The sequence below is a fragment of the Gopherus flavomarginatus genome, chromosome 2 (assembly GCF_025201925.1).
Source record: "Gopherus flavomarginatus isolate rGopFla2 chromosome 2, rGopFla2.mat.asm, whole genome shotgun sequence".
In the NCBI taxonomy this organism is placed as follows: Eukaryota; Metazoa; Chordata; order Testudines; family Testudinidae; genus Gopherus; species Gopherus flavomarginatus.
Window position 1 is genome coordinate 216,960,899 of NC_066618.1, and position 18,208 is coordinate 216,979,106.

General features: G+C 45.3%; 1 protein-coding gene across 5 annotated transcripts in view; it reads right to left on the reverse strand.

Moving 5' to 3' along the window:
• The window catches only part of TMEM241 (transmembrane protein 241), an 86,785-nt gene that overhangs the window by 11,819 nt on the left and 56,758 nt on the right, over positions 1–18,208 (reverse strand). The gene's annotated exons all lie outside the window — the stretch shown is intronic.

The following is an 18,208-nucleotide window of genomic DNA, read 5'->3' on the forward strand; positions in this document are numbered from 1 at the left end:
ACAAAAAGCCAGAAAAAGGCACCTATCCACATGCTCTCGGTGCCCTTGACATAATTTTAAAAACACATCCTAAGTGTACCAGTTGAGGATTGCTCTCCTTAATCTCCCTTTTCCCCTAAAATAATTATGGCACATCTTGTAATACTTAGGAAAGAACAATTTCTAGCCATCAAAGCATTTGCGTCACCTGACGCTGTTATTGAAAAATAATTTCAACCCTACCTACATGAAAAGAAAAAAAAGCTTTCTTTAAAAATCAGTCACTCTTAAGAGAAATAAGATAATTAGTCACATGGGCCTCAGTAACACAACTTATTTAGACTTGTTATTTTGATCAAATTTACTTATCTCAATTCCAGCTATTTCTGTCAATCCAATTGCTGATCTATCTAGATGTAACTTTACATGTAGGCAGAACAAACAGCTCAGGAATAAAGACTACAGTAGTATTAGTACATATGACTAAAGAGTGTTTGTCAAAGTCTTAACTAAAAACATAGCCACATCCTCTGGAAATGTTGTAGGGTGAAACATATAGGTACAGCATCCAAAGTGCCTGGAAATTACCTTGATTTCAGCATGTTTTTAAGGCCATCACTTTGCTTCCTCCTACGGTCTCTTGTATTCTCAAATAAAATGGGGTCAAATACATCAATTACACTTTGTATTTGCAAATCTGCTTTTGTGAATTCATGACCCTTGTTCATTTGCATCCTCACATTATGATCAATTAGAGTTCAGTACGGACTGGTTTTAAAAGAAGCCTCATCCAGTCCTCCTCATCCAGAAAGATGGTATTCATGGTCTGACAACCGAAGACTGAAGGTGTAACAACAAGAGCAAATGTGGAGAGGGATCCTCAGAGGACCGTGGTGGTGTAAAGAAACATCCCTATCATTCATAAAAGGAAGTTTTGCTTTTAAAAAGATGTTTCTGTGGTTTTCTTCTCTACAGTACCCAGTCACTCCACAAATGTTAATGAATTAGGCCTCACAATCCACCTGTAAAGTAGGGAATTATTAATATCCCATTTTACAACCGGAAAAACTGAAATACACAGAATTTTAAAGGAAGATTGCATCTTGCCCAATGGACCTGTGCTACTGTGATTCTCAGGATCATGATTCATTCTTTGGTTAGCTTCTGGGGCAGTGCAACTAGGTGCTGCCATTTAGGGTAGACAGTAAGTTGACAATCTAGTCCTAAATGACTTGCCTAACATCACTCAGCAGTCTGTGGCATAGCCAGAAATTAAGCTGAGCTCTCCTGGTTCCTATTCTTGTGCTTTATCCATGGGTCCATTTGATATTTTGGAGCAGAAAGTTAAAAGGAAAATCTTTAACCTTCTGAGAATTCACTCCCTGGGCATCAACCCTGACCAACTAGTCAGTTTTCTCTCCATTATCTCTAGGATGTTCTCAAGCTATAAAGTTTGGATCTGAATTTTAAATACCCCAAAGTTTACAGATGTTCAGACCCAAGGTTTTCGTTTGGACCATTATAAAGGTAAGGGCCACTTGCAAACTTCAGATCCATATCCAGTTCAGATTTTACCATCTTACTCCAGAGTTCAGAGGTGTATGCAAGATTTTGGTTTAGACTTATCTGATTATTTAACATGGCAATATTATTTCACTATAGCCTATAAAAAGTACTTATTTCCTTTAATCCACCATATCTTTGTTAGAAAACATAATGTCATAGTTCTCACCAGCTCTCACAGTAATTGAATATGGAATAATTTATAAAGAAGTTCCCTTAGTTTACTTACCCAAAGCCAATCCATTTAACCTCACCTCCCCAATCTGCCAAAACTTTTTTCCCTTTTTGAAAATATGTATTTTTCAAAAGACAGTGTTTTGAAACAGCCTTTCAAGTTCACTCACTGATCAAAATAAATCTTCCTGTCTATTTATCATCAGTGTCATCTTCTCCAAACAGAGAAGACAAAAGCTTCTGATGTACGTAACTTTTGTTTTCATTTTATCGAAGCAATGTCAGGCTCTTTATAGATATGCTATTTGTTTCACCCTTCATCTGTACCTATTTTTCCAGCCTCTCAGGGCCAAAAAACCATCAAGGGAATGGATTAGTGCCAGTGCCACTGGAAACAGTTAAATCAGGTTATCAGTAGTGCAAAAATCACTGCATGCAATATCACTACTGATGACTATTCTTTTACTTCTTCAGGGAGACTCATTGAAATAGTGTCCCAGACTGCAGGATTATTTCCAATGCCTACATATTTGAGCACCTGCCTTTGCGTGGGCAGTCAGTTACCTCAGTTATCAAAACAAACTGGATATTTGCACCAACTTAAATACTCATTTTTATCCAAATGTTGGAATCACTCACACACATTTGGGAACAGACACGTAGAGAGAGACCTCAGTCCTGTCTATTAAAATATTTTATACATGTAGCCCTAGATCATACCAATGACATTCAAGATGCTTAAGACTTCAGTTTCACTGTAACAATTGAAAAGTTAGTATACACTCTTCTCTGGGAGATGCAAATTCTCATCAGGGTATCAATCTTGTAAAAAAACAATGAACATTAATGACATTTGTCAGCCGTCAACATTTGTACTGATATTCTCTCAAAAGCATTTGAGAGCGTAGGCAGGTTATTTTGCTTGTCTCTTGTCATTTATTCAAAGACTTTCCTGTAGGTTGTTTTATGTTTTTGATGCTTCATGTTGGGTCAGAAGTTAATAGGTTTATTTCATTTACTCTAGGATTAGTGTCTTACCAGTGCAACTAGGGGGGTTGACTTCCAGGCCCTATTTAGATACTGGCTGCTGACATTCTTGGCTCTGCGTCACTTTGCATGTAATTAGTTGTGCTTTTAGCAATCTCTTCGAATTCACCATCTTTATGTTAATAATTAATAACGTACGGAGAATGATAGTGCATACAGAAGTAAGGAAAGTGCACGAGAAGAGGGAACAGCTTTTCTCTGCGGGGGTGGACACATCTGAAAGTGGGTAGGCAAATGTGAAACAAAGGTGCTCAGAGCAAGTTTATAAAGGCAGGTAAAGCTCACTCTGTATGTGACTCAGAACAAGATGCCATGACACTACCTACTCTCTGCTCTGCCTGTCCCAATCACAGGGTTGTCAGGCACATCTCGGTAGCAGCCTGGCCTTCCCCCAGCAGCTCCTATGTAAGCGGAAGGGGGACATGCGGAGTGGTGAGCCCACACACTCCTTCCTTCCTCCCCTCCTGCTGAGCAACTGCCTAAGGGCTGGGCAGAATCTAGTCATTCTGCTGTCAGCACACAGATTTATTACATGGTCTGCCCAGCTTAATGCTGCCATGTGCACTGAACACGGGCCGTTTTGCCCTCCCGCCAATCCAAATACCTGAGAATGAAACACTTACTACAAGTGTGTTAGTTGCCACCTACAGACCACGCTATGTTTTGTGTGCTGGCATCGGTGTCACTGAGAGAAAAACATTTTAGGCTTTCCTCAGGTCACTAATATGTTTCTTAACCTTTTGGACACCAGAGACCAGTGGTGAGCTGGAGAGGGTTGGCACCCGTTCACAGGAACCGGTTGCTAAATTTAGAAGCCGGTTTAGACCCGGTTGTTAGGGTTACCATACAGCCAGCAAAACACCTGGCTCTGGGCCGCTAGAGCGTCCTTTGCCCCGGTTTGCCCCGCAGCCACCCCCGAGCCTCGTCACCCCCAATTCCTCTCCCCCCTGAGCCTCGTCACCCCCGGATTCCTCCCTTCCCCCGATTCCGCCCCTCCGAGGCTCCTCTTAGCCTGGGCTCCGGCAGGCTGATTGAATCAAACTGCAGCTCTCCTGCCGGAGCTGATTCAATCACTGCGGGAGCCCAAGGCTCGGGGGAGCTGTGAGGCAAAGCAGGGAAAGGTAGCGCTGGGGCAAAGGACGGTCTAGCCGCACAGAGCCGAGGTCTCTTGTCTCCCAGCAGCAGTCGCTGCTGCGAGGGGACTCAGACTGCAGCTAGCAGCCTGCGAAGCCCAAGGTAAGACGGGGAGGAGAGGAATTAGAGAGTGCCTGGGCTGGGGGGGGTATAGGGGGATGACCAGGCTCGTGGGGGGAGGAATTAGGGGGTGACGAGGCTGGGGGGAGGGGGAGAAGGATGGGATGGAGGGGGCAGTGAATTGCCTGTCTGTATGTTCTAAGTAATAGCAGCTGTTCCCCTAGCAAAATCCTCTCCTCTACATTTCCTTCCTATTTTTGCCTCATTTTCTCCAGTCTATAGTTCTGTTTTTAAAGCCTATATTATCTATTCATGTTAATCTGTCTCTCTGTTTCAGACAGGGTTAAATATGTAACTTGTTTTACATAGAAAAATAGCCGGAGAGATAATAGTAAGACTGGTTTCAGAGTAGCAGCCGTGTTAGTCTGTATCCGCAAAAAGAACAAGAGTACTTGTGGCAGGGCCGCCCGGGGGGTGGGGCAAGAGGGGCAATTTGCCGCAGGCCCCGGGCTCCGCAGAGGCCCCCACGAGAGTTTTTCGGGGCCCCTGGAGCGGGGTCCTTCACTCGCTCAGGGGCCCCAGAAAACTCTTTTGGGGCTGGGCCCCAGAGCTTCTTCCGCTCCCGGTCTTCACTGGCCGGGGAGTCTTTCCGCTCCGGGGCGGAAGGACCCCCGCCATCGCATTACCGCCGAAGCGGGACCTGCCGCCGAAGCGCAACCTGGTCTTCGGCGGTAATTCGGCGGCGGGGGGCCCTTCCGTTCAGGGACCCACCACCGAAGTGCCCCGAAGACCTGCGGCGGGGGCCCCCCGCTGCCGAATTACCGCCGAAGAGCGGGCTGCACTTCGGCGGGGGGCCTCGCCGTGGGTCTTCGGGGCACTTCAGCGGCGGGTCCCAGAACGGAAGGGCCCCCCACCGCCGAACAGGGCCGGCTCTAGACATTTCACCGCGCGGGGGGGCCCCTGCCGCTTGCCGGTCCCACAGCTCCGGTGGACCTCCCGCAGGCGTGCCTGCGGATGCTCCACTGGAGCCGCGGGAGCAGCGGACCCTCCGCAGGCACACCTGCGGGAGGTCCACCAGAGCCGCCTGCCGCCAATGGCCCCAGGCCCCCGGAATCCTCTGGGCGGCCCTGACTTGTGGCACCTTATGTTCTTTTTGCGGATACAGACTAACACGGCTGCTACTCTGAAACCAGTCTTACTATTATCTCTCCGGCTATTTTTCTATGTATCACCCAGCATTCTAAAGAAGATTATCCTTTACACTTTGTGACTAGGAAAAACAAAACTTGTCTTTGAATTTTATTAACCAATGTAATTGCTTTTAACACATCAGGAAGAAAGGCAATGACTTTAAGACCTGTTTGTATAATAATGGAAATACTATAGTTTCTCACTGGCTAACTGTTAAAACATAATTTCTTTTGTTTACAGCCACTGGCAGTAGCTATATAACCCTCTACCCCACGATGGTGTTCTGTAACATTTGCCATGGCTACTGTCTAAATTCTTGCCAAGCTTTTCATCATATCCACAGAACAGAGATTAATTTAATGTAACTGCTAGCTTCAATTCATACTAGTGCTTGTAAAAACTGCTTCATCAAAGCACTTAGTTCAATTTTGCAATAAATATCAGAATCCAATAAAGACTATTAAATCTGACTTATTGGCTACATACGTATTATATTTGGAGATGCAGTTAGCTATTATTCAACAGTGAGTTTCGGGGGTGGCTGTCGGGGACAGGGGTATGGAGGGGGTCGGGGCAGTCAGGGGACAGGGAGCGGGGCGAGTTAGGTAGGGGGTGGGGACCTGGGAGGGCAGTTGGGGGGGGTCTTGGGAGTCAGTGGTCAGGGGACAAGGAGCAGGGGTGGGGTTGATGGATTGCAGGTTCTGAGGGGGGGCAGTTGGGGGCAAGACGTGGGGGGGGTTTTGGATGGGGAGGACAGCTATTTTGGGAGGCACAGTCTTCCCTACCTGGCCCCTGATACAATTTTGCAACCCCGATGTGCGGGGCCAGCTTTAGGAAGTGTGGGGCCTGATCTGAACAGTTTTGACAGGGCCCCCGCAGGGATGACTTAAAAAAAAAACCATGTAAAAAACCACACGGGGTTTACTCACTGGGCAGCGTGCCAAGTCTTCAGCGGCACTTTGGCGGCGAGTTCCTCACTCGCTCCGAGTCTTCGGTGGCACTGAAGGACGTGCCGCCAAAGTGCTGCTGAAGACCTGGAGTGAATGAAGGACCTGCCGCCGAAGACCCAGTAGGGAACCGGTTGTTAAGATTTTGGCAGCTCATCACTGCCAGTGACCAGTTTGCTGCCTTCCTAAACTGCATCAGGGACATCTCAGGGACCAGCATTGATCCATGGACAGGCCGCTGAGAAACACTGCTAATACATTTCACCTCAGATAACCTGCTTCCCTTGTTTGATCTGCTGATCTTTAAGGACAGAGTCACAACTTTTGGAAGCAATAGTTTCCAATTCTTCAGTGTTAAGGCATCATTTGTATTGCTTATGAAACAGGTGGCTCTCTGGTTGCACTCCCTCTTGTCAGAGGATTTCCCAGTGGTCTTGATTCAAGGGGCTGCTCAGCTAGCTGAAAGAGTTGGGTTAAGGGGCATATTTTGCCCATGTCGTTATCCGGGCAGACCATTATAGCCCAGTAAAATCCTTTCCAAGCGTCCTTCCTACTACCTTGCCATATGTGTTTAATACATCTGGCTCAAAATCCAGGGGAAAGGAGACTTTATAGTGTAGTATGGAGGTGGAGAAATTCTGCCCTTAGCCCCTTTCCTTTCATATCTGGAGGCTGGTATTAGCATTCTGAAATACTGACATTAGGGAACCAATATGGGGTGGCTAGCTTCCAAACGTTTTCCAAATTGTGCAAGAAATGGCCTCTCATTCTGATTGTCAGTTTGTTTGGGAGTTTAATGGGAAAACTCTGGGTTTCCCAGTACTTTATCCCCAAATTCTCCCTCTAATCACAATGGGAACTGTCTATCCCAGAGTACTCCTTTTTCTTGTCTGACTTTCTCTTGATGTCCCTGGAGAAAACTTCTCATGAATCTATACAGGAGGACTGGAGAGGACACACAGTGGCTTTTTCTGGGTTGAGATTTCCCTGTCCAGGAACCTGGAGGAATCTTCTCTGGCTAATGCCTAACCTGCACAACTATCCTGGGGTTATATTTTGACTGGTGATCATGAAGGCAGGAGAGTATGTGCTATTGTTGTTCTTCCTCCTCTCTCTCTCTCTAAGAGAGGTTATTTGTGTCATCTCCCAGCCCAGCTTGGAAATGGTCTGGCCCAGGACCGGCGCTAGGGTTTTGAGCGCCCTAGGCGGACGGCAATTTCGCCGCCCTGCGCGCTGGTCCCGCGGCTCCGGTGGAGCTGCCACAGTGGTGCCTGCGGAGGGTCCAGTGCTCCGCAGCTCCAGTGGAGCTGCCGCAGTGGTGTCTGTGGGAGGTCCACCGGAGCAGCGCGAGCAGCCGACCGTCCGCAGGCACGACTGCGGCAGCTCCACGGGAGCTGCCTGCTGCCCCCTCCGGACACCCTGGGCTGCCGGCTTCCGCGGCCGCACTCTGACCCAGGGGACACCCTGGGCTGCCGGCTGCTGCCGGCAGCTCAGACTCCCTCTCTGTCCCAGCAGCAGCGGCTGCTCAACCATTTAAAAAAAAACTGGGGGGTGCTTTTTGGCACCCTCAAATCTCGGGGCCCTAGGCAACCGCCTAGTCCGCCTAAATGGTTGCACCGGCCCTGGTCTGGCCATAACTGACAGGCTTCTAGTTCTCTTCCATGTTACCCTTTCTTCTGGAGAAGGAGCAAAGTTGTATCTGTCATGTGAGACAGGTGCAGGAAGAAATTTGTTTGGGCCTGGGCTTTGTGCTTGGAATATGGAACACTCCCAGCACCTTTGCAACCTATATTCACACCTCCCTCCACACCACACCCCTTGCATTCTACAAGATCCAGGAGAGCAAGACTGGGGCTTTCTCCCAGCTGCTGTGCTTAGCTGAGTGGCAGCTTTGTTCTCCTCTCCTACTCCACTCAGTTAACCAGCAGTTCTAAGCAGCCTATCAGTGGTTTTTAACAGCCTTCCATCACCAGTCTGATGAATGATGGCTGTCAGACCAGGGGTGCTTCTGTTAGTGAAGCTCCCAGAGGCTACCAAGGCCTTTCCCAGCATTGCTCATTTTAGAAGAGGTGTTCAGTGTATGTGTTTAGGCCACAGAGTTTGAACTGGGGAGCTCCATCTGCTTGTGCTTAAATGTTGCTGTCTGCCAGTGATCTCACTTTGTAGCCTGTGTCACTACCTCATTAATCTGCTGTTATAGCTGAGTGATCACTGTGGTACTATTTATACCATAATGATGTGTGATATAAATAGTTAGATAGCATTGCCATTCTGCTGATTTATTATCTGCCAGTCTTTACTTCTCATCTTGGAGATTATTATTTCTTCAATGTCCATCTCTTTGTTTGGTATGTTTCATTTGTTCTCATTACTATCTCTTTGCTCTGTGATCTGTTGAGATAAGCTTGCAATAAAACTAAGGCCCCAGTTCTACACTGTTCCCAGAATCAGGGCTTTAGATAATTAAACAACATTACCAATTTATTCAAATTCACTCAGCACCTTATCTTTTAAGATGTATATTTTATATACAGTGTTTGCTTCTTATTCTGGAAGAGCATTTGAATGCCAGAGAACTGCTCAACTGTTTACTGATTTCACAATTATTCTATGCTTCATAAACTAGTTATATAGTGCTGAATTCTGTCTTTATATTATTTTTTTAATGCAGCCACTTCTGAGATAGAACACAGCAGTTGTTTAACAGCACACAGCAACTACGAGTTAGGACAGAAAGTAAATAATACTTTATCTTTTGAATGTAAATGGCTGATTTGGAATTTGGGCAGGGCACCTCTCCTTTTTAAGCAAAAGCACACTTATATTTTTAATGGTCAAATATGATCAAGACCATACTTTTTTCTCATGTGAAAGTCTGCAACTGTTCATGTATATAGTGTAAAAATATATATAAACACACATTAATTGATAATAAGTAACCCATTAATTTTCAGGGTAAGATGACTGAAATATTGCAAATATGTCATGGCTCACTTTAATTACTCCCCCAAAAACAAAAGACATCTTGAGACTTTAACAAAAACCTTTTTTCTCTCATAAAACTCAAGACTTGATTGAAATTGTGGTAGCTATTTCTTTTTGGCCATCAAATATCCATCCCACCCTACCTTCTCTCTTTTACCCAAACGTCCTGTAGTAATACAGAGAGAACCAAAACAAGAAGCATATGGTGTCTGCTACTGATGCCAATGGCCAAAACACACATTTCCCCTTCCTATGAGTAATGTGATTGGTGGCACTACACCAGACAGCTTCGGCCTATAAAATGCAGAGCAGTTATAGTACTCAACTCAATTTTAACTCTGCTTTGGTTTGTGTTAAAAGATTTCTCTGCAGTGTGACCACTGCATATGTAAACTAGATAGTGATTTTTTTCACCAGTTCAAAGAAGAAAAGAGAGAACTTTATGCATACAAGTTCTCCAAGTGGTCTGCTTTGTTGTATAAAACTGCTTTCAGCCAAGATTCAAACAGGTGCACAAGTATATCCTCTATTAACAAAGCCTCCTTAGCTGAAGCCTAGGAGCACGGGAGAACCCAAGCAACAGTTGAAGCCTTGTTACATGAGGATAACCGAGGGCACTGACAGACTGGAAATATTGAATTTCATTAGCCCCAACTAACTTTGTCTTTCTGATTTTATAAGATTATTTTTCCATTCTTGCTGCTGTTGGTACATGCACATTAGATCAAGAGATAGATATTCGAGACTATATAATCAATTCCCAAGGGACAAAATTAATATTTTCAATACGTCACATTGTCAAAAAACCCTCTCATTAAAGACTGACGTGTTGCTATCCCCCAGTGTTCAGTGAAGGACACCATATAAGACATTGTTTTTTCTCCACTGTCACTTCAACACCCCAAAATGTCCTCTTTTCCCCCAATTTCTTCCCATTAACCCCAGACGCCTCAAACTGCTGGTGTCTCTCTTCTTGGACAGTTGAGTCCAAGAAGTTAGTAGGGATAACTGATTTGTCCTATTAATTATTATTACTATGGTTATTACACTTGTATATAGTGTAATAGGTGTGCATGAAATGAAAGCAACAAAAAAAATGTAATATGTTCTATGTGCTAGAATGATAGGAACTGCTGTAATGGAACAGACCAATGGTTTGTCTGCTCATGTATCCTGCCTCTGGTACTGGCCAATGTAAGAGGTTTCAGAAGAACGTATAATCCTCTGATAATGCAACTAGCTGTGCTACAGATGTATTCTGCAGAGGGAGGGACATTTCTTCATGACCCTAATTTGTGTTCACTTTTTGCTCTGGAACATGTGGTTTGCTAGTCCTTGCGCTTTTGTCCTAGAATGAATGCCATACAGACAGGGTCTGTTCCTGCTCCTGTTGCCACTGACTTCACTGGAGCAGGAACAGACCTGTAAAATGTACAATCCTCTCTTTAATCCTACTAAACTGATTGCCTCAATATCGTTCATTTTATGGCCTGAATTTCACAGGTTAATTATGCAGTATATTGAATCGAAGAAGCATTGCCTTTTAGCTGTTTGAAAGTTACTGCCTTCCAGTTTTATGGAGTGAGCAGTTGTTCTAATGCTCTGCTGCTGTGCGGTAAACCACACTTGATCCAAGGCTAAGCCCAGCACCAGCTAGTGTTTGCATTCTGAGTGATTCTTCACCTCAGCCTCCAGACTTTCAAGGTTACAAAAGAGAAAAGGATCAGCACAGGAAATGGCGGTAGCCTAGTAACAAAAAAAGTAAATTAAATTTTAAGAAATGCTCATCCCAAAAGAAGGTGGCCACCCACTAGAGCTATGGAAACAGCTTTACAGGTAGAGCAAAGATCAACTAATGGCTGACTTTTTGTCAGTTGTTTTGGCTTTGATAGTTTTGATATATTGCCCTGTCACAGTGTGGACTGGCCCTTTAAGAGGCTTTGGGCTCAGACCCAGTTGCACCTAGGTTATGTGCCTCACACCTGGCAGGGCCCACATGTGGGGGGGGAATGTGGGGTCACATCCCCCCATATTTGCCACTTAGCTTTTACTGAGCATGCTCACATGGACTGAGTATACTCAGTAACACTGCTGAAGCTGGCTGCCTTCACTCTGCTTTCCCCGTCCCCCCACTATCGGCAGACACAGGACTCTCTGCCCACAGGTGATGGGTTTGGCCTTGGGGTGGTGGTTGGGTCAGGTGATCAGGCATCACTTGATTGAAGCCCAGGGGTGTGGCTTCCTATAAGAGGGTGAGACCAGGGATAAGAAAATTCTAAGGGGGAGACATGGAGTGGACCTAATGAAACACCTCTGCTGAGAGAGATACCCTAGCTCTAATATCCTGCTACAAGGATAAAGAGACAGCAGGGAAAGGGTGTGTTAGGGACACACGGTCACAATGGGCAGGAAGCTCCCTGAATCAGCCAGAGGTAAAGGCCTGGCTGGAGCTTCCTGCAGTACCGGGTAACAGGATAGCAAGTTTGAAAAATTGGGACTCTCTTTGGGGGTGGGAGAAGGGAATATAGCTGCCTTTATAAAACAAAGCCCCCAATATTGGGACATTTGGTCAACCTACTGCAGTAAGAGGCAGGAGCAAAACTCTTCAGGGGAACTTAGGAGCCCTGCTGGAGCATACTAGATTGGTGAGCCTGGAGAAGAAAGACTAGAAGATCCTAGTTTTGAGTTAAACAGTTATTTTATGTTAAACCATACTCTGAACAGAGGGAGTAGCACACCCAGACCAGTTGTGCTGGTTTGCCCTCCTGCGGAAGGGGGGAAACTGAGACAGTGTCAGGGTCTGACACTAGAGATACGACCTTGTTACATGCCTCCAAATTTCTGCAAAGGCTTCATACTTGAAATGTGCTTTTTCTGCATCCTCTGCCCTCTCACCTCCCCTAATGGTGTTATGGAAAGACTGTGACTCTAGCCATTTAGATCTAAGAAACCAGTCTTCCATAACATAAGGGGGGAAGGATAGCTCAGTGGTTTGAGCATTGGCCTACTAAACCCAGGGTTGTGAGTTCAATCCTTGAGGGGGCCACTTAGGGACCTGGGGCAAAATCAGTACTTGGTCCTGCTAGTGAAGGCAGGGGGCTGGACTCAATGACCTTTCAGGGTCCCTTCCAGCTCTATGAGATAGGTATATCTCCATATATTATAACAACATAAAGTGGACTGGGGAAGAATGGGAGCCTTGCAGGCCCCTGGCTTCTACCTTGCCAGCTTTAGTCATAGCTTTAAAGAGTTCTCTTCTTTATCCTTCACTTTTCCTTTAAATAACAGGGAGCCAACAGTGGTATCTCCTACAGAAAGAGTTGTAAAGACTCAGTGAAAGGTTTAAGAATGGAGGTGAACTGGCAGAAATGGTGTGACACAGTGGGAATGTTCTGTAATATTTTTGATGCCTATGTCTGCCTCAGTTTCCCACTGCAGTTTGCATTGCTAAAAGTGCTCAGTCTGCTCTTTGGGGCAATGCAGGACATAAGGTGAGGGTGTCACCTTGCTGTCTGGGCCACAGTGAATAGGGTCGTTAAGGGACCTGCTGAAAGTGATCAGTATCAATGCAGAATCCCAAACGACAATGGAAAAGCCCCAGTGCCTCACCACTTACACCAGGAAACAATGATCAAGAGAAAGGAGGTTTCCTGCCCCCATCTCTCAGCAGGAAAGCTGAGCAGAGACCCCAGCTTGAGAGCAAGGAACTGAGATGTGACAGGCAGGGAATAAAGTTTGGGCTCTGGAAGCAGCTGGCTGCTCTCTCCTGGGATTGACAGAAGAGAGAGAGAAAAAGCACCTAAAATGGCTACACTACAGATTGGCTGGTGATTTGATCTGGCTTGACCAGTATGGACTATGCTTTTCCCTCTATTCCTCTACACTAACCTAATGACTTCCAATGCTGTGCCCCAGGTGACTAATAAACCCTACTGTTTTAAAAACACTGCATGATGTGCATTAGTCCCTGAAGAGTGTACAAGTCTACCTCAGTTGGACTGGCTGGACAGAGCTCGCAATGGGAAGCAGGAGTGCTGGAGCCCAGCTGTTCAATCTAGGAGGTAGTGAGACTGCATGGCCCACCCTGCAGGAGGTTTGCCGTGCAACAGGAGTTTCTCCAAGAGACTGTTTAAAAGCTGGGGCATAGCAGAGATTCTGTGGATCCATGACAGATGTGAAGGAGGAGTGAGTTCTACGCCCTAGGGCCTGCTGTGGCAAACATGCCATCACCTGCAATTAGGCAGACATCCTCACATTAAAGAGGAAGATTAAGAAGAAGAAAAAATACTCAGCTCATTCCTCTTGTCGTACACATCTGTCCTATACACACAAATGTTCTTATTACTGCCTCCCTTCACCACTCCTGCCTCCAACTGCTTGTGGCACCCACTTGCCAGGCCTGGAGCAGACCAATGGTCCATTTAATGCGGTATCCTCTCTGCCATAGAGAATGCATCAGCCTCTCACACTATACCTAGTCATGTTGAAATTAATAAGCTTTTTTGGATAGGACCTGTCTTCCAGTCTGTGTTTGTACAACACCTTCTACACAGCCACGCTGATCTTGATTGCAGCATGTCAAGGTGCTACCACAGCACATACAATAACAATGCAGAGAAGACAGGTCTTTAATTAGGCATGATTCTTGCAGCAGATCTTGTACAATTCATCCTAATACCATTCATGCATGAGACACACTTTTGCCACTGTAGGTGGGATTCCTAAAAGGTGAGGGCATTAGAACTCAAATATCCCTCAGGCTGATGTTAAAGAAGGGGATCACAAACACAGCTGTGGGTCTAGCGGAGGGCTATTCCCATAGCTCTGCCATGTCCAGGGCAAAGCTATAGTACAAAACAATTCCTGGTAGGGTTTCCAGGTGCCCAGTTTTCGACACCAAAAGTCCAGTTACCACAGGTTGGGGCTGGAGCAGGTGCCGGGTCATCAAACCCCCACCAGCCCCTGTTAAGTCGGGGCTGCATCCTACCTGCATCTCATGGGCAGACAGGCAGGCAGGCTCCATGTCAAACTGCAGCTCCGGAGCAGAGGGAGCCCAGGCGGGAGTGGGGCAGGGAGATGCAGAGGATCCAGCTATGAGGAAGGGGAAGGGGGCAAGCAGCAAGCGATGCAGGGAGAGGAGGAGAGGAGCGAACAGTGGTGGTGTCTGGGAGAGGCAAAGAAGGGCGGGACCTGGAGAAAAGAGGTAGGGTAGAGGCAGGGCAGGAGGGTCTGGTTGTCAACAATTAGAAAGTTGGCAATCTTAATTCCTGGTAGCTACTAGTACTGCAGCCTCACTGTTTAAACAAAGTTTTATTGAAACTGTCGAGCTTATGGCTGTTGAAACTGTCATCTGATGTATGACAGTACTGTACTAAACACAGCACCATCTGGGAGATGCTGTGTAACAGCCTTCCAGCTACTCTGGCATTTCCATAGTAAGCAGGGTAGGGCATTCAGAATTGGGAGGAGATCCTTCACAGCCTTCCTAGAAATGATTTAAAAATACAGGGCCAAATTCTCTGCCAGCACAACTTCACTGAAGTTGAAGATGTAATGATACCCCAGTCAGAGTTATTCTGGCAAAGAATGTGGCCTACACTTTGTTCAGTTCTGGACTTACACAGACATGGGATCACATTAATTTGTCTGCCGAGGAGAAAACTGCGGAGAAGAGGAAATTGCAAGTGCAAAATTTCACCAAAATATCCATTTTCATAAAATTCCATGAAGTATAATCTTTGGCTGAGCTCTACTGTGCAAATTCCTTCTGAGAGTCCTTCATCTCTGTACATAATCCTAGTCACCTGTCTAGCTAAAATTTAATTTTCCCAGAATGGAAACACACACCTAATTTATCAGGGACTTTGTTTCAATTTATTGCTATGACTCACATACTCAGGTCAATGACAACAGATATCTGTACACACAAACCTCTGAGTGGGCATATAAAATATTCAAAGTGCTCTGTGCGTTAAACCTCCACTACACCCTTTGCCCCACCCTAACATTTTAAGCAGAGACTCAAAGAGCTTGGCTTGCTTAGCCCAAACAAAAGAAGGCTATGGAGAGAGATGATTGCTCTCTATAAACACATCAGAGGCCGGGATAAATACCAGAGAGGCAGAGATGTTATTTAAGTTAAGCACCAATGTGGACGCAAGAACAAATGGATATAAACTGGCCATCAACAAGTTTAGGCTCAAAATTAGAGAGATTTCTAACCACCAGAGAAGTGAAGTTCTGGAACAGCCTTCTAAGGGGAGCAGTGGGGGCAAATAACCTAACTGGCTTCAAGACTGAGCTTGATAAGTTTATAGAGGGGACGTTATGATGAGATTGCCTTACCATGGAAAGTAGCTCATCTGCGACTGCTAGTAGCAAAGATCTCCAGCAGCCAGTGATGGGACACTAGATGGGGAGGACTCTGAGTTACTACAGAGAATTCTTTCTCAGGTGTCTGGCTGGTGGGTCTTGTCCACATGATCAGAGTATAACTGATCACCATATTTAGAGTCAGGAAGTACTTTACCCCCAGGGCAGACTAGCAGAAACCCTGTGGGGGTATGTGCGGGGGGGTTCATCTTCTTCTGCAGCATGGATCATGGGTCACTTGCAGGGTTAAACTAGTGGAAATGGTGGATTCTCTGTAACTTGAAGTCTTTAAATCATAATTTCAGGACTTCAGTAACTCAAACAGAGGTTACAGGTCTATTACAGGAATGAGTGGGCAAGGTTTTGTGGCCTGCAACGTGCATGAGGTCAGACTATATAATCATGATGGTCTGTTCTGACCTTAAAGTCTATGAGTCTATGAGTCAAATGGGTATGGGCACAGGGTTTTTATGAAGTGAAACAGGTTCAGAGATCATGAAAAATATGTATGCCAATCATAATGCTGTTCTTACAAAATATCCTTGGTAATTAATGCTCTGAGATTCAGGTATGAATGCAAAAGTAATTTGATACAAACCATCTGCACCAAGATTTGAATGAAAGCTTCCATTTGTATTTTTTTTATCAAGTTCAAAGACTTAAAATATTTTTAATCTGTAGCCTCTCATACGACTACTCATATGCTTAAATTTAAGCCCATGCGTGAGTGTTTTGCTGGATCAGGGTCAGAGTGCTCAGCATCTTGCAGGATAAGGGCTCCTGGAAGAGGCATGCCCTCAGCAAATCCCATCCCCTCCTCCCATTACTGATGCTTTACCCACTAGTTGATATCATGAATTTGATTGGCTTGGCAGTCAGAAATATTGCCGGCCTCTACCAAGCCACCTCTGTTAAAGAAATATTTTAACTGTGAAAAGCTAGTAACTACGAGCAATAGGGGTGCACTGTTTTGTTTCTGATTTCACAGTATGCATACACACCTTCCTTGGCTGATGTCAGTGTTTCACAACTATTGAATTATCATATTTCTGCAACACAGATCACTCTTGAGAGGGAGGTCAATGGTATTGGAAATAGCACAAGAAAGTTAAGGATGCATAATCTGGTTTTAAAAAAAATCCATTAACCAAAATAGCAAATTTCCATCAACCTCTCTACCCGCTCATGCAAAAAACCATTTGGGGATATTTAAATGTGTTAAAAGTCCATTTCCTATTATATTTCCCATCTCATGGCTCCTTTGGGAGAACATTCATTCATGAACAAACAATTCCCAGACCAGATAACTAATTTCTTTGCTGACAAGCATGGACAAAGCATCTTCTTGTTCCAGCCCCCACCACATTCCCCCAGCAAGGGCTGGGAACAAATGTAGTCCCTACAATCAAGGAACTGTAAAGATTGTTCCCTCCTAGAACCCTCGGTGGAGCAATTCATTGTAAATGGAACGGGTAGGAGACAGGGACCTACCCCACTCCCCTTCATATCAGCCCACAGGGCCAGCCAGACATAAGAAAGTGAGCAGGCTGCATATGTCCCCTGTGCACTGGGGATTTCAGGGATAGTTTGTACATCTGGAACTCAAGCCATTCATCCATGCTGACTCTCCAGGGGCCATGTGGCTCCACACTGACTCCAAGGGGGGAAAAGTACTATAATCTGGTTTCTAAATAATAGAGAGAGAAAAAAATTAAGAAATGCAGGCAAGAGGGTGGGGAGAAGGGAGTTTTTTGGGGGAGATTTGGTAGATAGCTGACGAGACAGAAAGATACAGGAGATTTGTTCCAGGTGGCAAGAGCTACAATGAGCACTGTCCTACCAACACTGGTCAGGTGTGTCTGAAAAAACATGTAGGTAGAGAGAGAGAGACAAGGGGCCTGATCCCAAGAGAAACTGAGTGCCTGAAACATCCACTGAAGTCAGTAAGAGATATGGTCCCTCTCAGGCTCAGGAGTGAAGTCAGTGAAGTTGTCTAGAGAAATTCCATCCTGAAATGAATGGGGAGCCAATGGAAGGGGAGTGGCCTGTTTTGCTCAATAAATTCCTTTCAAATGTATGTTGTAATTCAGATACCTTTGAAATCTTCAACATTAGCATATTATTTAGTACTCAGTATTTCATCCATATGGCATGGATATTAGCAGTGGAAACTATTTCCAAGCCAGTACTTGTCTTCCCCTTGCCATTCACACTCATGATTCATTGATCAGCTTTAGCTCTCCATAGATAACTAACCCAGGGAGACTAAATAAAATTGAGGGTTGGTGGAAATCTATTATGCATAGGAACCAATAAGCTCAGTTTCCTCTGCAATTCAAAACCATATCAGCTTCTGACAGATTCTCTTTAAACTGTGTCATTCTCTGCTGCCCCTGAATACATGAAAGGAGACATGGTGTGTATATGGGAAAGGGCAGTAGTGGGGTGGAAGGTACCTAATGGTGTCATATTTCAAGCTTGCATCTAATGCTCACCGGGTTATCTTGACATTTAACAAAGTGCTGTGAGCATTTCAAATGGATATGGTTACGGCTAAATGAACACTGACCATTAAAGAGCATCTCTTCTGCCCAACCCTCAGGATTTATGTCTGCTCCTACTGGAGAAGTAACATACAGTACTGAGCACAGGTTAAAACTTGCACCTCGCTTGTATGACAATGCTGCACCAAGTAGCAATATGTAACTGTACTCCCCTACATGCTTTCATAGTTAGCTATATATCAATACCACATC